At 38.0% G+C, this 22,038-nt stretch overlaps 1 protein-coding gene across 6 annotated transcripts in view; it reads right to left on the bottom strand.

Annotated features, from left to right (window-relative positions):
* SPATA5 (spermatogenesis associated 5) overlaps window positions 1–22,038 on the bottom strand; it is a 407,907-nt gene that overhangs the window by 362,433 nt on the left and 23,436 nt on the right. The gene's annotated exons all lie outside the window — the stretch shown is intronic.

The following is a 22,038-nucleotide window of genomic DNA, read 5'->3' as shown; positions in this document are numbered from 1 at the left end:
CTGTTTTCCAGCATACCTGAAATATCTACCAAAACTGACCCTATGCTAGGACACAAAGCAAGTCTCCATGTAACTCAAAGACTGAAATCATAAAGCGTAGTTCTCAGACCTCAGGAGAATGAATAACAAAATCAGTAACAAAAAAATGCTAAGAAATACACAAATATCTGAAAATCAGTTAATTCATTTCTAAATAACTCATGGTTCAACAAAAAATCACAATGAAAACTTAATGTTTTCAACTGAATAATAATACAAATATAACATGAAAATCTGAAGGATGCTGCTACTGCAGTACTGAAGGGGACACTGGTAGGCTTAATGTACATAGAAAAAAAGACTGAGTCAATGAGGCATTCATCTTAAGAAATTAGGAAAAGAAGAAGAAATTAAACCAAAAAGAAAAAAGAAGGAGGGAAATAATGAAGAAAACAAATGCACAATTTAAAAAAATAACCAATAAAGCCAAAGGTTGGTTATCTGAAAATGTGACAGAAGAGATACATTTCCAATATTAGGAATGAAAAAGTAGACATCATTACAAAACCTACAGTCATTAAAAAGATAAGAGGATACTAGGAATAACTTTATGCCAAATAATTTGAAATGTAGATAAAATGAACAAATTTCTAGGGGAAAAAAATTTACCGAAACTAATATACAAACAAAAAAACTATACAATTTGAATATTTCAATAGGTATTAAAGAAATTAAATCTATAATTAAAACCTTTCCCACAGAGAAAATTGTAAGCACAGATGGTTTCAATGATAAATGTCACCAAATACTTAAGGACGAATATGACATTAATTTTTTAAAAACTGTTCCAGAGAAAAAATAATTCCCAACTTCATTCACACGGGTAGCATAATCCCGCTCCCCAAATCTTAAAGGGGTATTACAAGAAAAAAAATTACAGGTCAATCTCTCACATGAACATAGGTGCAAATATCTTAAACAAAACATCAGCCAAAAGATCAATACATTAAAAAGAATTACAAAATTGTGACAAGTTGGCTATATTACAGGAAAGTCAGATTCATGTAACATTTAAAAATCAATCAACATAATTCTTCACATTGACAGAATAAAGAGATCATAAGACTATCTCAATAAATGTAGAAATGTGATAAAATATCATTATGTTTTTTTAAAAAGCTAGGAATAGATACAAACCTCCTTATCACTCATACAGCAGAAAAAAAAATTCTTAATATTAAGTAACAGTTTGTAAACTTTCTCTTAAATCAAGAATGAGATAAGGATTACTATTGTTACCACTTCTCTTAAATACTGTCAGAGGTCCTATCTAGTACAGTAAGTCAAGGAAAAGAAAAAATAGGTGTAGAGTTGAACAAAATAAAATTTAAAACTTACTATTTGAAATGTATACATAGAAAACTAGACCATAACTGATAGATTAAAAAAAATCAAAAGAACTTACATACACACTACTAAAATTTTGTTTTTTGTGGTTTTTTTGAGACAGGGTCTCCCTCTGTCACCCAGTCTGGAGTGTAGTGGTGCAATCTCAGCTCATTGTAGCTTCAACCTCCCACACTCAAGCAATCTTCCCACCTCAGCCTCACAAGTAGCTGGGACTACAGGTGCATACCACCATGCTCAGTTTTTCTGTAAATTTTCTGTAGAGATGGTGTCCCACTATGTTGCCCAGGCTGGTCTCAAACTCCTGGGCTTAAGGGATCCTCCCGCCTTGGCCTCTCAATGTGCTGGAGTTATAGGTATAAGCCGCTGTGCCTGGCCCACACCATTAAAACTAATAAGTGCATCTGGCAAGGTAGGTAGACACAGTCAATACAAAAAAATTTACTTTTTCTATTGGGAGGCCAAAGCGGGGGGATGACTTGAGGTCAGGAGTTCATGACCAGCCTCACCAACATAGTGAAACCCCATCTTTACTAAGCTACTTAGGAGGCTGAGGCACAAGAATTGCTTGAACCCGGGAGGCAGAGGTTGCAGTAAGCTGAGATCGTGCCACTGCACTCCAGCCTGAGTGACAAAGCAAGACTGTCTCAAAAACAAATTTTTTTTTTTACTTTTTCTAGACACAGCCATGCGTTGCTTAATGACAGGGACGTGTTCTGAGAGATGTGTCTTTATGTGATTTTGTTGTTTGCAAACATTATAGAGTATACGTATACAAATCTAGGTGGTATGGCCTACTATCCATCTAGGCTATATGGTACTGTCTATTGCTCCTAGGCTACAAACCTGTACAGCATGTTACTATACTCAATACTGTAGGGAACAGTAACACAATGGTATTTGTACATCTAAACACAGAAAAAGAAAAGGTACAGTAAAAATACAGTATAAAAGATTTAAAAAGATCCTGCCACTGCACTGCAGCCTGGGTGACAAAGCGAGACTCTGTCTCAAAACAAACAAAAAAAAATGATTTTACTTTTTCTAGATATAGCCATGAGTTGCTTAATGACAGGGATATGTTCTGAGAGATGTGTCTTTATGTGATTTTGTCATTGTGCAAACATCAAAGAGTATACTTATGAAAATCTAGATGGTATGGCTTACTATACAGCAAGGCTACAAACCTGTACGGCATGTTACTATACTCAATACTATCGGTAACTACAATACAACGGTAAGTACTTGCGTATCTAAACATAGAAAAAGAAAAGGTACAGTAAAAATACAGTATAAAAGATTTAAAAATGTTATACCTGTGTAGGGCACTTACCATGAATGAGGCTTATACGACTGGAAGTTGCTCTGGGTAAGTCAGTGAGTGTGTGCTGGGCAAATGTGAAGGTCCAGAACATTACTATACTCTACTGTAAACACTATCCACTTAGGCTACACCAAATTTAAAAATAATAATACTAATTACACTACTACTTTACAATGGTTATGATGTCACTGGGTGATAGGAATTTTTCAGCTCCATTATAATCTTATAGGGCCACTGTAGTATATACCATCTATCCTTGACTGAAACATCATTATGCAGTCCGTGACTATACTAACATAAAATAATTACAAGTGAAATTTTACAAAATGCCATTCATAAGTGCATTCAAAAAACCAAAGTACCTAAGAATAAATCTAATGAATAGTATGCAAGACTTTTCACATAAAACTACCAAACTATCTTGAGGGAAATTAAAGAAAATCTAAAATAAAATGAAGGGATCTAAGAAGTTCATGGATTACAAGGTATTAACTTCCCAAATCTCTCCAAATTGATTGAAAGACTTAATAATTCCAATCAAAATGCAAGTCAGTTTACTAGATGGGGAGAAGGAAGAACCTGACACACTGATTTTAAAACTTCTACGGGAATGCAAAGGGCCAACAATAGTCAAGAAAATTTTGATGACCTTTTTTTTTTCTTTTTTTAAAAAAATATCACTTACCCTCCAGAAATTAAGACTTTTGCTAAGGCTGAAAGTACTAAAGACATTTCAGTATGGTGGACAAGGATAAGAGACCAATGAGGCAGAGCAGAGAATCCAAAATGAACACAAACCCTTGATTTACATACAACAAAGGTAACACAGAAGCAAGGAAAAAATGGATGGTCATTTCAATAACTGGTAAAACATATCTACATGAAAAAAGTGAAACAATTGAAGATAGCAACATGAAAGGAAAAACAATAAAAGCATCAAGAAGATAAGAGAAAATATACCTAACAGTAGATTTGACCAAGATTTCTTAAGCTAGCTATAAAAATCACCAGCCACGAAGGAAAAGACTGATGAACCGGATCCTTTATATCAATATATATTATAATAAATATATAATTACAAACTTTCTGTTCCTTAAAAGATACTACAGAGAATAAAAATGCAAGCCACAGAGTAGAAAATATTTAAAATACATATATCTAACAAAGGTCTCACAACTAAGCTATATTAATAACTTCCACAAATCAATATATTTTTAAAAAGTAACCCTACAGAAAAACTGAATAGATACTTGACAGGCACATCACAAAGAAAGACATCTAAATGGTCAATTCAAAGATAAAAAGGTACTCAGTCTCAGTCATCAGGGAACTAAAACCACAATGAAATACTGCTATAAACTCCATGTCAGCATCCACTAGAAGAAACTGGAATTTTCACACACAACAGGTAGAAAGGTAAATTGGTAAAATCGCTACAAAAATGTTTTGGCAGTATTTAGTAAAAAGAGTCCTATAACCCAATAATTCCACTCTTAGACAAATAATAGACAGAAATGCATACATTTGTGCACCAAAAGGCATGTGCAAGAATGTTCATGGCATTACTCATAATACTTAAACAATCGAATTCAGCAATAAAAATGAACTCCTGCTATACAGAATAAAATGATGAAGCTCCCAAACCATAAAACAAGTGAAAGAAGAGGGGACAACACAGGCAAAACTGATCTATGGCATTCAAAGCCACGAGAGTAGTTGCCTTTTGGGTCGAGGTGAGCATGTAGTGGCTGGGAAAGGGTCTGAGAGGGGTACCAGGAAGCTAGTAATGCTCCGTATCTTGATCTGAGTGGTGGTTACACAAATGTGTTCACTTTGGAAAATGCATGGATCTTTTAGCTTATGCTCTCTTATGTATATATGTAATACTTCAAGAAAGAAGGTTATTTTTAAAAGTATGTAAAAAGTGTGGTGAAAGGAAAAAAACTATAAATAAAGCAACACAGAAGCTGGTTTAAATAAGAGGGATGGTAGTTTTAGAAACTATAAACTGCAATTTAAAATGAAATATCATTGTATCACTATTAGCTCATCAATTATAACAAACGTACCACACTAAGGCAAGACAGTAATAATGGGAGAAGCTGGAAAAAAGGGAAGTTATATGGAAATGATCTGTACTTTCTGCTCTATTCTTCTGTAAACCTAAAACTGCTCTAAAAAAGTCTATTAATTAAAAAAAAATTAATAAAATGAAAAAACTCAGTTCTAAGTATCCATATGCATATATACAATGAAGTTTATTCCTTAATATTTTATTACTAAAACAGGAAAATATTTTTATTTAGAGTACTTTCTAATCAGAATAATTAAAACCATGATGATCTAGGGGAAAAAAATCCATAAAAAAGGTTTTGGAGCTGGATACAGTGACTCACACCTATAATCCCAGCACTTCAGGAGGCCGAGGTGGGAGGATCACTTGAGGTTAGGAATTTAAGACCAGTCTCGGCAATACTGCAAGACCCCACCTCTTTAAAAAAATACTAAAATCAGTTTTGGGAATTTTCTATAAAGAAATTCTGATCAGGCTCAGAATCATTGCAGAACATATTTATAAGCTGACCAGTGTGCAAAATATACTAGAATACAAAATATAGATTATATGATTTACAGTACTCACAGAGAGTTTTGATTTGCCAGAATATTTTATACAAATGAATATGTTTGGTACGAAAGGCAGCGCGACTAAAGAAGACAAACAAAACTTGAGGAGAGATAACAGCATTTTTTACATGCCATTACTTTGTGGATTGCAGTGGCACGACCATAGCTGACTGCAGCCTCAACTCCTAGACTCAAGCAATCCTCCCACCTCAGCCTCCCAAGTAGCTAGGACTAGAGACACACACCACTACCACTGGCTAATTAGAGACTCTGTCTCTAATTCTCTTAGAGACAGAGTCTTGCTACATTGCCCAGGCTGGTCTCAAACTCCTGACCTCAAGTTATTCTCCTGGTCTGGCCTCCCAAAGTGCTAGGATTACAGGTGTGAGCCACTGCACCAAACTGGTTTTGAAAATATTTCTAAAAAACAGTTCTCAGTAATGGGACCACTGTTCTTATATTTCTTGCCAATTCAGTTACAATTAATGTTAAAGGAAAGCAATTATTCAAGTATTATTATATTACAAAACCACTGGGAAGATATATTCATTGGCCACGGGAGTTACTCTTTCATGGGCACTCTTTTCAATATTAACTCATCTATTCGCTCAAAATATTCAACAAGAACCTCCTAGACATAATTACTTTATTAAACAAATGTACTGAGCTCTTACATATGAGGATGCACAAGAAGGCAAATCAGTCTCTCACTGCGCTAACAGTCTAATAGGGGAGACACATCATAACACGTAGTTATTATAAACTATGCCAAGTACTGTGACATGGGAAGAATAAAGTGGCACAAAAACACACGTCAGGAACATCGAACTCAGTTTCAGGAAGGATTAGTTGACCTAACAACTCTCACAGATATCACTTAGTACATTCCTTTATTTCACAAATGAAAAACTGAAACATATATCTAAGTTCAAGTAGTTAGGCCTGAAAGGTGAATTGATGTTAACCTGATAAAACGGGAATTGGGGCCAAAGAGGCAGCCAACTATTCCACGCAGGGGGAACAGCATATAAATAGAGACGAGACTGAGCATAGCACTTTAGAGATTAGGAGGCCCTATAGAATAATAAAAGATAAAATCCCAAGTCTCCAGAGTTCAGTCTTATATATATGAAAGAACATGTTTAAATAAACCTAAATCCAACTTATTAATTCATTTGTAAGCATGTGAGGATATAAAGTATGGTGGATTGTTAGAAATGAGAAAAGAACAAAAGGTAAGTTTACTGATTTGCAAAAGCTATGCCATAAGAGATCCTGGAGACCCCTGCCACAGGCCTTCAGATTCTTTCCCACTCTGAAGTATTGATTCTGGACTCTAAATAAACGTATCCTATTTTACACAACAAATGCTATTCTTGAAAATAACATGTAAGTTGAAAAACAGAATTTGTATCAATTAAATGTTAAATATATTATCAAGAGCTTACAGAAATTAAAGCTCTTCGGAGCTATAATACTAATGCAACCAACCCTCCATGGCTCTAGGTCTAGCACTAGCTCAGGCACAACTTTAAATAAGACTTAGCCCTTTTGGCCATCGGTTACCTCATTTACTAAATGAAAAGATTAAAACATATTTTGTCTAATTATTCAAATTTAAATAACTTAAAATTCTATGATACTAAGTTTAAATTACTGGCCATCACCATTTCTAATAAGGCCATACCGGAATCTATACTGAAAGATTAAATTTTTAAAAATACATATATTTTTAGAAACCTGAAGACAATTAACTAGAAGAACAAATGGACACACGTACATCAAGGAATATGGCTGAAAGTAAGTCATCAACATTTCCTCTTCTCACTAACTTTGGAGTTAATTTTTTTAAATGTAAACAAATACAGAAGCAATACTGCTATGTTAAGAAACACAATTTTGGCCGGGCGCGGTGGCTCAAGCCTGCAATCCCAGCACTTTGGGAGGCCGAGACGGGCGGATCACGAGGTCAGGAGATCGAGACCATCCTGGCTAATACGGTGAAACCCTGTCTCTACTTAAAAATACAAAAAAAAAAAACTAGCCGGGCGACGAGGCGGGCGCCTGTAGTCCCAGCTACTCGGGAGGCTGAGGCAGGAGAATGGCGTAAACCCGGGAGGCGGAGCTTGCAGTGAGCTGAGATCCGGCCACTGCACTCCAGCCTGGGTGGCAGAGCAAGACTCTGTCTCAAAAAAAAAAAAAAAGAAACACAATTTTGAAATAAAAAAAGAGGTGTGGCTAATTCAACAAAAAATGTATCATTATCTTTTCAATACTTTATTTTCCAATGCTCTTAACATTTTTAAGACTGGAAAACAAGATACCTTGAAGGGAAGAAAACGCTTTAGGGAGCCAAATGTCAGCACACTGTTTCCAATGTATGACTTGTATATGACTTGTTCCCCCCTCAAGCTCCACATCAACCAATTCTTGACAAGAGCAATTATTCTAAACCCATGCTCTTCAAAACCATCTGCTCCAGATGCAATCAACAAACATCATCTTGTCCCATGTTTATAAAATCCTACAATTTTATACTCATTACTTGCTAAGTTATACATTATTTTTGAGATTACAATTAAGCTCCTTCATTAGAAACTAACAATAAAATTAAACTGATCAGAGAAGTTAACAATCTCTTTTAGAATTACTACCTGCCTACAGAAACTTAATTACATGAAAAGGTAACATTAAACTTGGACATCTGGATCTCATATTTAAATTCCAGAAGTTGAGCATAAAATTTGCTAATAATATACTCACATATATGAAAACAAAGCAAGTATAACAAAAATCTAAGTCTCCTTTTTTTAAAATGTACTTTCCTCAAAATATCAGAACTCCAGAAAATTTGTTTTATTTGGGGTCTTTATTCTCCCTCAACTTTGTATTAAGTATAGGCAAGGTGGTAACACTTGCTGTACCACTAGGAAAGTTCCATTTCTCATGGCCCATTAATAAATAAATTTTTAAAAAATCAAATAGAATATCCTTAAAGGTTATTGTAGTTCTCGCCTTATTTATATTACAAGTGACTGCTGCAACTTAAACTGATCAAAGGAACCACGTCTATTCCAAACCCTCTATCACTTTCAAAAGTTGCTATTTTAAAAGTAATGGTACTGTGGAAGGCACATTTGTCTCCAGACCTGAATCTTGAGCCAAGGCTTATTTCTCACTAACTGCTTGAGTTTAGATGTATCACATAGTCTCTCCTCATCTGTAAAATAAGGTAATGTACTAAATTATCTCTGAAAGAGTATTCTATTATTCTGTTCTAGGTGCAGTTTTTGCAATTACGTTTTTATTTTTGAGACAGAGTCTTGCTCTGTTGCCCAGGCTGAAGAGCAGTGCTATGATCTCGGTTGACTGCAACCTCGTCCTCCTCCTGGGTTCAAGCAATTCTTGTGCCTCAGCCTCCCAAGCAGCTGGGCCTACAGGCATGCACCACCACACCCGGCTAATTTTTGCATTTTTAGTAGAGTCGCGGTTTCACCATGTTGGTCACACTGGTCTCAAACTCCTGACTTCAAGGGGCTGCCCGCCTCGGCCTCCCAAAGTGCTGGGATTACAGGTGTGAGCCACCATGCCCAGCCGCAATTACTTTTGCACCAACCTATAGTTCTAAAACATCAAGATTATTTCACTTCACCAGTCCTAAGTTTCAAACTGCCCTAAATACAGCTTCCATTTTCAAATTTTTCATATTTCATTATTTATCTACCTGGCTTAACAACCTTACTAAAATACCGAGTTTTTTTGTTTTTTGTTTTTTGTTTTTAAAAGGTGCTTAGAGTACACAATTCGTATGCCAAGAGAGGCTGAAGATTCACAGCTGGGTGGACTAAATCAGCGCCCAGGTAAGAGGAAAGTAAACAGGAAAATAATAAAGAAATGTAGTTAAATTTGGGTTTTATTGGAGACAGGGAGGAATGACAAGGAGGGAGGACTAACTATATTTATCCCTCTTTTATGGAAAGCACAAAAACTCTAAATATTAATAATAACATACCAACAAAACTAAAAAAGAAATTGACAATCACTATATCTGCTTCTTCAACTCTCGATCAATCACCCTTCAATTTATTGCAATCCAGCAGCTAGGTACAAGACACCACAAGAATTTCTCTCTTCCAGGCTCCCATGACCTCCCAAGTAGGGAACTAAGCACTTTATGTAACTGTGATCTCCACTATGATCAACATTGTTGATCCTGTTTCCACTATTTATTACCTGTGTGATCTCGGTAAAGTACCTTAATCTGACATGTTTCCTCGACTACAAAATAAAGAGAACCTCAGAGAGTTGCTGTGAGGAAGAAATGTGTTAGTACATACAAGGTGCTTCAAACAGTGGTTGACATAATCCAACTCAATGAGTGTGAACCAATACCACATTATTTCCTCACTGAATGCTTACCTCATTTCATCTGAGGCACCACTTCTTCGGGTTCTCTTCCCAGCTCTCTAGCCACTCCCCAGTTTCCTGTTTAAAATATTTTTTAACAACCCAACCTCTGAATGACGATATTTCCCAAGACTTTTCTACTGTGTTAGCGTTCTGAAAGCGCCCTGATCATTCACATAACACCCAACACACTGTATTGTACTTATCTTATACACTGTTCTATTTCCCTGTAAGTCTTGAGTTTCATGAGGAGAGCCCAAGTCTATCTTATTCCTTGAGGTAGCCCCACCATCCAGTGCAGTACCTGGCTCAATGAATGAAGGAACTCTACTCACCTTCTGTTAGTGATTTCATTCTTTCCACAGCTTCACCATGTTAACTACTAACAACTCCCACGTCTATATCTCTAACCTAGACCTGTCCTCATCTTCAAAACCTATAATTCAAAGTCTTCCAAGTTAGACAATATAAAAAATATAGATGAGAGGTGAAAAAGAAAGAGTAGGCAGAAGAAGGTATTTCAATAGTCCAGACAAGAGTTGATGATGGTGTGAACTGTGGTATAGCAGTGAAAGTAGTTAATTTTTTTAAGAGGTCAAATTCTGAATAAGCATGAAAACAAAGCTGACAGGATTTGATAAAAAAAAAGAGTAAGAGAAAAAAGAATCAAGAATAACTCTTAGAAATAACTTTTATTGGTGTTTAAACACCAAAAGCAATGGCAGCAAAAGCAAAAATTGACAAATGGGATCTCATTAAACTAAAGAGCTTCTGCACAGCAAAAGAAACTACCATCAGAGTGAACAGGCAACCTACAGAATGGGAGAAAATTTTTGCAATCTACTCATCTGACAAAGGGCTAATATCCAGAATCTACAAAGAACTCAAACAAATTTACAAGAAAAAAACAAACAACCCCATCAAAAAGTGGGCAAAGGATATGAACAGACATTTCTCAAAAGAAGACATTCATACAGCCAACAGACACATGAAAAAATGCTCATCATCACTCGCCATCAGAAAAATGCAAATCAAAACCACAATGAGATAGCATCTCACACCAGTTAGAATGGCAATCATTAAAAAGTCAGGAAACAACAGGTGCTGGAGAGGATGTGGAGAAATAGGAACACTTTTACACTGTTGGTGGGATTGTAAACTAGTTCAACCATTATGGAAAACAGTATGGCAATTCCTCAAGGATCTAGAACTAGATGTACCATACGACCCAGCCATCCCACTACTGGGTATATACCCAAAGGATTATAAATCATGCTGCTATAAAGACACATGCACATGTATGTTTATTGTGGCACTATTCACAATAGCAAAGACTTGGAATCAACCCAAATGTCCATCTGTGACAGACTGGATTAAGAAAATGTGGCACATATACACCATGGAATATTATGCAGCCATAAAAAAGGATGAGTTTGCGTCCTTTGTAGGGACATGGATGCAGCTGGAAACCATCATTCTTAGCAAACTATCACAAGAACAGAAAACCAAACACCGCATGTTCTCACTCATAGGTGGGAACTGAACAATGACATCACTTGGACTCGGGAAGGGGAACATCACACATCGGGGCCTATCATGGGGAGGGGGGAGGGGGGAGGAATTGCATTGGGAGTTATACCTGATATAAATGACAAATTGATGGGTGCTGACGAGTTGATGGGTGCAGCACACCAACATGGCACAAGTATACATATGTAACAAACCTGCACGTTATGCACATGTCCCCTAGAACTTAAAGTATAATAAAAAAAAAAAAAAAAGAAATAACTTTTATTTAGATAGCCTGGTTTTATTTTTACGATTGTTTTAATTAGAAAGAGAACCTTTCCTCAAGTTTTATATTTTTGTAGTCTTGGTAAAACAACCCAGAAAATTTTCTACTAGCAAAGTAAATAGTATATGCCATTTAGAGCTTAAACAGAATCAAAACTACCACCTCTTTTTCTGAAACAAACCATTCAGTTCCAGTCATCTCAAATGAGTAGCAAAAGGAATACTAAAATACCCACTTCACTGATAAAAATAATTCCATCTCTATATAATACCCATAATATTTACACAGTAGGACAAATCCCAATATCGCAAATATAATATTCTATAACTACATTTCAGAATTATAAAACAGAGGAGAAAATTCATTGCCTTATGAAATATGCTGCAGAATTACTGCTTATTTATCTAGCTACAATAATACGTCCCTTATAAAATGCATTAATTAGAGCAGGGGTCCCCAACCAACCGGCCATGGGCTGGTACCAGCCTATTAGGAACTGGGCTTCACAGCAGGAGGTGGGCAGCAGGCAAGCTATTACTGCCCGAGCTCAGCCTCTTATCAGATCAGCGGTAGCATTAATTCTCATAGGAGTGTGAACCACACTGTGAATTGTGCATGTGAGGGAACTAGGTTGCCTGCTCCTTATGAGAATCTAATGCCTGATGATCTGAGGTGGAACAGTTTCATCCAGATACCATCCCCACCATCTCACCCCAGGTCCATGGAAAAACTGTCTTCCACAAAACCGGTCCCTGGTGCCAAAAAGGTTGGGAACCACTGAATTGGACAGACTGTCATGACATATACATCAATTTAACTTGTATTCCTACTACTGTTGCTCCATTACACACCTACAGTGAACTCACATCTGGGATGACCCAAAGTTCAGCAAGAAAATCTGTCAGCCAGGCACGGTGGTTCATACTTGTAATCCCAGCACTTTGGGAAGCTGAGGCAGGCGGATCACTCGAGGTCAGGAATTCAGGACCAGCCTGGCCAATATGGTGGAACCCCATCTCTATTAAAAATACAAAAATTAGCCAGGCGTTGTAGTGCGTGCCTGTAATCCCAGCTACTCGGGAGTCTGAGGAAGGAGAATCACTTGAACCCAGGAGGCGGAGGTGGCAGTGAGCCGAGATTGCACCACCGCACTCCGGCCTGGGAAAAAGGAGTGAGACTCCATCTCAAAAAGAAAGAAAATCTGTCAAGGAGGCTACCCAAAAACAAGCTGTGTCTCTAGTCTGCATATTCTTATTGACGGGCAAGATTTTTACTGATTCAGATTCAGTGAAAATCACTACTTTAGCAAAGCAAAGGATTCTGCCAGATTTCCCTATCTCTTATACTAGGATAACCAAGAACACTTCATATCAGAAAAATTGCCAAAATCCAAATAAGCTTCTACCAGAGAAATGCACAAATATACATAAAATACAACTTTTAGAAAATGTTTAAGTATCAGTTTTCCAGAGGCTAAAGAAGAAAAAGAAAAATGAAGTGACACTTACCAAGGGCCTATATAAACCATCACCACTGCTGCCAGGCTATATTACTAAACCTCATAAGAACACTTAAAACCATCTAGTGTTATCCCTACTTAGCTGCTGAGGATATATAACCCAAGAGGTTGAACAGCTTGCTCAACGTTTATCAGCTGATAAAGTATAATGCTAGCATTTGAATGTAGAGCTCACCATAGGCTTTGCAATAAATCCCATTATTTTCCTGGACTTTATTTTAAAATATTAAATTTCTACAGTATCAATATTTTAATTCTAACTTAGAAAACAACATTGACAGAATTGAAAAAATAGTAAAAAATATTAGAAACAGAACCTTTCATAAGAGTTGGACTACTACATACATAGCAGATGCTCCATAAATCCCTGTTAAACTAAGCTAGTTGGAGGTGGAGGGACAAATGAGCTAAAAATATCTCAGAACACTGGACAAGAGATAAAATTTTCCATCTCAGAAAAAGTTACAATTATTAGATTCAGAATTGTTACTAGATGGATTTAAGTGCTATAATAACAAAACAATTATTTAAATATGAGTTTTAATTCTTCCTGTTCTGTTATGCTACCTTATCAAGGCCTGAGAATTTGGTAAGAACATGTTGAAATGATGTGTAATTAACAAGGATGCTAAAGACAATTCTTAGAGATGCAAAGCAAATACTTCCTTTCACTATAAACAAAATGACTAAGTCCACTTCTTGAAGAAATCAAGATCTATTTATATTCACTCTCCTGAAATGGCACAGGCGGCCTTAGAAGGATAAGTTTATAATAAATCCCTATATTTGGAAAACATTGTTGTAAGCATCTTCTAACATTCAACAGAGTTTATAAAACTCATGTCACTGCTACATAATTAACATTTCATGTTTTCCCAAAAAATGCAGTATGCTTATCTATATTGTTAATTTAAAACATTATAAATTTTGAGGGAATTAATAAAAGGCTATGCAACTAATTAATTAGAAAGGCAGCTTAATCCCAGGAGGAATACAAACATAGACATTAAATGTCAGGATGTGTTAGAGTCTAGCTTGTAAACAGCTTGTCCATTTGAGATAAAACATTTCAAAATGCAGCTGCTCTTTGCTTTAAAAAGGTGAACTACAAAACATTAGATCTCTGGACAAGTCATGACATATCAAACCACACTCTAGCTCAAAAATTAATTATAAAGAAAATCTAACTTTTGAAAATAAGCTTCACACCCAATCACAAACACCAAACGTTATATCTGCTCAGATTATGGGAGATCTAAGGGTTGAAAGCAACAGCACCTATTGTAGTACTTCCAACTTTCATATTCATTATGGGAATAAAGTTAAAAGATATGAAAAATATTTAGTGACCTGGAATAAAAGATTAGAGATGTTGAGAGTAAGCACACTGCGAAAGATGCATTATCATTCTCACAAAGTATGGATTGTAAACTTTCTGTCCTCTGAAAAGGCATGTGCAATCTACATAAATACTATAGAGGTTTCGTATTTGTATCCAACAAACAATAACCTTTAGATTACAGAAACAATCAGGAAGCATAGCTCACTATGTTCTAAGAAATTCTGAATCACTTCAATTCATGCCATTATTAGACATATGTGCACAACTTTTGTTAAAAAGTACAGAGCTTCCTTCACTATGAGGCAGTCCACAAGAGGGAAAATCATCAGAGAAACAACATACAAAAAGCACAAACATGCAGGTCCACAATCTTAACTAGGAAATACACACGTGTGTATTCTTACTTATATTCTTAATTGTTAATTAACTGTTTTACTTGTGACTTTTTTTTCAGAATTATTTGCCACTTTTAAAGTTTTATTCAGAACCACCATACATAACTGAAAAACAAACTTAGACATTCATTTTCCCTTGAGTGGCAAAGTTAAATGATAGTTTGGAAGAGCACATTACTATCACAAAAAACTTCTGGAAGGAAACTCAACACTATTAGAGATAGTCAAAGAATTTCATTCCCTAAATTTAATCCAGTTATTTAAATCAGTTACAGAGAATCTCCAAAAACTGGGTAGTTGGTTGCCCTAGATCAGTGATTCTCAAAGTACAGTTCTTGGACCAGCAGCAATGACATACCTGCAAGTTTGTTAGAAATGCAAATTTGGGGCCCCACTTGGATCTTCTGGACGTACAGGAACCAGCAGGACAGACCCCAGAACTGTGTTTTCACCAGCTCTACAAATGATTCTTACATAGGTTGGAGAACCACTTGCCCAAATCAGCGAATCAAATACCCAATCACAGACAAAGGCAAGACTGGCTGCTTCAAAATCACTTGGAAAACATTATAGATCCTGCCTCCAGCTTCCTAACTCCCTTAAACACTTAAACACTTAAGTGGGAATGTGAGTGCAAGTGTGAGCTCGAGTGAGTGAACGTGTAGTTTCCCAGGTGAGCCTGACGCATAATGAAGTTTAGGAACTAATGCCCTATACGTCAAAAGCTCTCGAAATGTGGTCTCCAGATCAGCCGCATTAGCACCAGCATCAGCATCACCTGGGAACTTGTTAGCATTCTCAGGCACCAGCTCAGACCTACTGAATCAGAAAATCTGGGGGTGGGATTCAGTAACCTGGTTTAGTAAATTCTACAGGTGATTCTCATACAATAATGTTTAAGACCCTTTGCTGTAAGTGATTGGTCCTGAATTAAAAACACGTGAAACAAACCTGAATTCCGTGGGGAAGAAGTAATAGAAAGAGACAGATTTAACCTACAAACCCAGAAATACATCTCCTGGAGATGGAGTCTCTTACTGTCAAACTCACAAATCTGGTCAAGATGCCTTAACTACCCATATATGCCAGTGGCCATTTACAAGCACTCCATTTAAACACAGAACAACGGGTGAACAATGAAAACACCTCCTGAAAAGCACTTGTTTTAAACAAATGTAGTTAAAGGCCATATCAGAGCCAAAGCTTAGAAATCTGTCAGCGGGAAGGCAAAAATGGACTAAAATCAGTTATTTAAAGTGGCCTCACTGTCCTACATTTTTGAAGATTACATAGAACATATAACTTGCTCATTGCTACTTATAAAGGTAGCAATAACCACTTAAGAGTTCTTTCCTCAGCACAAAGCAGGGATTTCTGAAGGCAACAAAGGGTGGAAAAAAAGAGATGATTCCCAAGGTATTTACAAACAAAACCAAGCTCAACTCTAAAATTAATAAATACTATTCATCTCTATCAAGGGTGTATAGGGTAATAATTATGTCTCTTAGATTTTACATACATTTGTTAAATTATTCTTCAATTCAACTGACCAAATACTTATTGAGCACCTATAATATACCAGAAGTCATTAATATTGCCTCCAAATATTAAGATATTACCATGACTCTTTAAAAAAACAATTATTCTAACTTTCTGGGTAATTCTAAGATCAGTGTAATGATTGTGACTGCCTGCACCTGCCCAAGAAAACTTAACCATGTTTAACAACAACAACAACAAAAAAGATGTGAGTTCAAACTTGTGTAGGCAGTTATTTCAAAGGACTGAGAGCAACTCAAATTATTCCCTAATAAGTGCTGTAACCTGAGGTGGAATGCAACACCAAACATCTAATTCTTTTTATTTAAAGCTAAGAGAGTAGTTCAAATCTACCACGTAGAATGAATGTTCTTCCCTGTGCTCAGTGCACACATCATAGTATATAGGAATGCTGCTGTATGTTCAATAAGTAGGATACACTTATGCCTATTCTATAGCACTTGGAGCATAGTCCTACCACTTCAAATGCTTATAGATTCACAATTGTTTCAGCTTTCTAAGTCACATTACTAATCAAATTGATAATTTACTCAGTCTTTAGTCAGAAATTATAACTGTTCCAATGAGAAAATGCAGTGCACTTCACAAAAAACACTAGTCTGCTTTATAGCACTGTTTCTAAGAACACCATGGGAAAAACCCTGACTACCTAAGTGTAAGTCATTCATACAGATACAAAAGAGAAGACCACTGAAAATAGCTGATGAGGCCTTAAGAGGCTTAGGGCTTTTTCTTTAACTTCTTTCTCCCTTTCCTTTTTCTAATTCTTCCTATCCTTCTTTTTCTTCCATTTTTTTCTTGTTCTCCCTTATGTCCAGGGAATGTCATAATGCATTATGACACTAAAATATCATCTACTCCAATCTCCTCAATTTACAAATGGAGAAAACTGAGGCTCAGATAAGGCACAGAACCTGCCTAAGATCACAAGCCTGATTTTAAAAGCAGGTCTGTCCAACTCTCAAAACCTATTCTACACTATACCACCCTGCCTCCTTAGAAAATTTTCTTGCAAAAAATTCCAGCATACTGTTTTTAAACTTAATCTGCTATATAAAGAAAATGATACTACATAATACAATATACACTAGTATTTGGGACAGTATACACAAAACCACACACATTTTCCCTACTGGATTCTGTAATTACAACACTATCTTTTTAAAAACTACTCCTCACAGGCAGAGCTTGCAGTGAGCTGAGATCATGCCACTGCACTCCAGCCTAGGTGACAGAGCGACGAGACTCCATCTGAAAAAAAAAAAAAAAAAAACAAAAAAAAAACTACTCCTCATAATCTGCTTCACTGCTAGATTAGGGGAAAATAGATCAGTTCAATACCTGGATATTTTCTACTTTATAAACTGATCCTATCCTTAGTATCACAGGCTAAAATTAAATTATAAAGTCTTATACCCCTCTGAACAAAATCCATGTTTTATTCGTTTTAATTAAGAGCATGAAGTTGAAGTAAGATGACCTTGGCTTTAAATCCCAGCTCTGCTGGATACTCACTCTGAGGCCTTTCTTGAGTCTGTCTGATACTTCTATTTTAGGGTTGGTAGGAGGATTCAGTCAAATAATGTTTTCCTTTTCTCACTTTCTCACTGTAGAACTCCTACGTTAAGCTTCTTCTTAGACGTCATTTTTTCTATTTAACCACAGTATCTCCTTTCCTCACATAAGTCACTACATTTTTACATTTTTTATGAGTAGTTTATCATTACATTTGTAGTTGTTTACAAATCTCTTTCCTTCATCAACTGTGTGTTTCTGGACAGCAAGAATCCCAGAGCCTTCTAGAGTGCATAAAATGCATTAGAAAGTCAAAAAGTCTCTAGTAAGGCATGCTGAACATTGAATACTTGCCTAGATGCCACAGGCAAGTCCTACAGAGCAACACCTACACAGCAATCCACACTCCATTACCACCTAATGCAAGGAAAGAAGCAAACTTATCTACTGATACTTCTGCTTTTGATCCCTACGTAATCCATTTCTATGACCAGGCCCACTAATCCCTGTGAAGCTAGAAGCAGCTTCACAGAAACTACACGGAATGGGACCCAGTCCTAGAGCATAATGTACTCAAAGAATGTTTGTATTTGCCTTGATAGTCTACATAACCTGCAGTCTCTCCCAACTGTGATTCCTATAACTTAGAAATTGTAATGATCAAATAAAATGAAAGAAAAATGATTTTCTCCACCAAGAGTAAGATATTCAAAGATTCCTAAATATCTTTTCCAAGTTTTCTTTTCCTAACTGTTTTTCCTTCCTGAGCCTCTTTCTCTACATATATCAGTCCACATAAAAGGTCAAAAAGACTAAAGGCAGGGTCTTCAAAGCCTACTAAATTAGACAACTATGAGTCAATGATTTGGAGGTAAAAGTTACAGTATTTGTGTTTCTGAACTAAAGCTCTAAAATAACTGCTATGATCTGAATGTCCCTTCCAAAACTCACGTTGAAATTTAATTGACATTGTTATGGTATTAAGAGGTAGAACCACTGGGAGGCGATTAGGCCATGAGACCATAACGACATTAATCCTCAGGAATGGATTAATGGCATTACAGTGGGAGTGGGTGTATGGCAAATGCACTTGAGAGCAATAACTTAAGAAAGGAGGGTTGCCACGTGGAGGCTGCTGCGGGGAGGGTGTTAAATAAAAGTGCTATATAAGCTGCATGTCTTTTGCAAGCAGTTGAGGTTCTCCTGTCTAGTTCACCACCACTGGACTGTCCCTGTATGTTAGTTCTCCCTAATAAAACCCTATGTCTTGTTTGCTAGCTCCAGGTCGCTTTTGCCTCTTGAACCTGGTGCCATCCTTACAGAAGTTAACAGGGACCCAGTACCACACCTGGGAACCCAGTAGGAAGGTGGAGAAAAACCTCATGAGCACCAAGACCATAAGATCAGGAAAGGCGAAATCCAAGGGGGGAATCCCAGGCTGACCAGCACATTTATGTGCGGCCCAAAACCCACTATCCTTGATGTATTAGGCCCAATGTATAAGTACGGAACATCCCAAAAACACCAAAGGGTCTGGAAGAGCTGTTGCAAGGGGTAGATCTAACTAAACGAAAGTTAGATGCCTGAGCTGTGGCAGCCACAACTGGCTGGCGATTCTTGACGGTGCTCCCAGCAACCACTGGGGCCGAGCTCCCAGCACAGGTCACGGGTTATCCGTTATAGGAAGAACTATGACTAGAAAGAGATGCCAGACTAGCTCAAGCTAAAACATCAGAGACCCTACTGTCCCACCTGCAGAAACAGGATGACAAAATGGAAATCCTAGCTTGTCAGGCAGCCTGTTTGAAGTGTCGCCAGCTCCCATGCCAAGTTAGGACTGTATGACTAAATCTTCCTAAGTCCGGGGACCCAATGGAGAGCTCTAGTGAGGAGCAGAGTGAGGACTGGGATAAGCCCATAGAGGTCCTGTCCTCTCTACCAAGATAAAGTCAGACCAATGGTGCCCGCAGGGAGTAGACCCATAAAACTTGTCTCTGCCTGAAAGACTAGTACCACAATGCAGCACTACACCACTGGGGAACTAGTGGAGCTGGGCAGAAGCTGGGTTCAGGAAGAAAGAGAGACAGTTGATTGAGAGGTGGCTTCTCTGTCTATGGGACATGAGGATGGAGGGTGTTGTACTCTCCAGACTCAAGATGAGTGGAATGGCATCCACTGCATGCCACCCAGCCCTGAGGCAGCACCTCTATGGTGCCAATAATGACGATCAGGCCATGCCCCTCCTTAGCTGGGTGGTTGTGGGCTGTAATGAAGCATGGCCAGATGAGGGCAGTATCCCCACATCTCCTTTGCGATGGCAGACTATGAATGAATTGCAGGACATCCTCTGGGAATTAGGGATGAAACATGCTATCTATGCTGAACATCACCAAAGTCCAACAAAGAGCTTTTCACTGCCAACATGAAAGACACCATCTTAGTCTGCACCCAACCAGTGGTATGGTATGCTAGTGTCTATCCAGAGTCCCCTAGTAGGACAGCCAGTGTCTCAGGTGGCCCAAGCAGCCAACAACTTACAAGAAACGGAGAAACTGTAGGCAAAGGGTATATGCTGCTGGGATGAAAGACAAGGGCGCCAAAGGAAAGGAGACGGCCAAGGGGCCCATCAGGGTGACAGACCAACAAATGTGGCGCAACCTGGTAATGGCAGGAACAGCTACTATGAAAATAGATAAACAGCCTAATACTGTTCCGGTCAGACTGTGGCAGAAGCTCACACCAGAAGAGTGCTTCACTAAGGAGCCTCAGGTTCAGCCCACCACCCTTCCTGCACAGGCATGGCAAGTGTCAACCCCATTAAACTGGATGAAAGCCAAGGTCCTGGAATTCTGATAAGAGTAATGGTGGCCAGGGTACCTGGGGGCCAGAGGCCACATGTAGAACTAACTATATATTGGTTGCCTAAGAATAAACAGACTGTGCATGCCCTAGTAGATACTAGAGCCAAATGCACTTTCATACATGGTGACATTCATTGGTTCCAACGGGCTAAAATAACAATAGATGATTATGGAGGGGGATCAGACAGGTTGAACTGAGTATTACAAGTTGGGAGACTGCCACCAAAACCCTATTTAGTATGGATAGCTCCCATCTTGGAATACATCTTGGGAATGGATATCTTATCAGGCTTGACCCTCCAAACAACTGCTGGGGAGTTCTGACTGAGAGTGGTGAAGCATGTGATCAAGGGGAATGTGAAATGGACACCAGTACAGCTGCCAACCCCACATAGCAAGTAGTAGCACTGAAGCAATACTGCCTGCTGGGGGAACATAACGAAACCACAGGGATTGTTAAGGAGTTAGCCCAAGGAGGCATTATAAAGCCAGCGCACAGCCCATGCAACAGCCATGTATGGCCCATGTGGAAGCCTGATGGAACATGGACAATGACAGTCGATTACCAGGAATTAAATAAGGCAGTCCCCCCAATGTATGCACCTGTTACCAATATCACCTCCCTTCTAAAGAGGGCAGGAGAGGCACTGGACACATGCCACTACCACTTTGTTACTGATTTAACCAATGCCTTCTTCAGCATCCCCACTGCCCCAGAGAGTCAAGATCAATTTGCATTCACCTGGGAAGAACAACAGGCCTTTACCATCTTGCCCCAGGGATATTTACATAGCCATGGAGGTCTTGGAAGGGGTACATGTTTTCCATTACACTAATGATATCATGCTAACTTCTTTCCAGCTTTCAATTTGCACCCCCACACCTTGCTGTCTCATCTGGCAAACAGAGCATGAGCAATAAACACAGACAAAAATCCAGAGTCCAGGCTTATCGGCCAAATACTTGAGTCTGCCATTATGGATAGGGTACAGGCCTATTCACATCCTGTGACACCGAAGTAGCTATAAACCTTCTTAGGACTCCTAGGGTATGGGCATCGTTTTATTCCCCATTTGGCCCAACTCCTTAGACCCCCATACTGTTTAGTCAAGAAGGGGGCCCACTGAGACTAATCCATGAAGGAGGATGAGGACTTTGAACCAGCTGAAGTCACAGTGAAATAAATACAAGCCTTGGGAGTTCAGGTGCAGACAGCCTTGTGAACCAGATGTAGCCAGTTACCCTGAGGGGTTTGGGTGAGGCCTGTGGCAAAGGCAAAGACATGCCTTTAGGATTCTGGTCCCAGCTA

This window comes from Rhinopithecus roxellana, chromosome 2 (genome assembly GCF_007565055.1).
Source record: "Rhinopithecus roxellana isolate Shanxi Qingling chromosome 2, ASM756505v1, whole genome shotgun sequence".
Taxonomy (NCBI): Eukaryota; Metazoa; Chordata; class Mammalia; order Primates; family Cercopithecidae; genus Rhinopithecus; species Rhinopithecus roxellana.
This window is presented reverse-complemented; position numbering and strand designations above follow the sequence as displayed.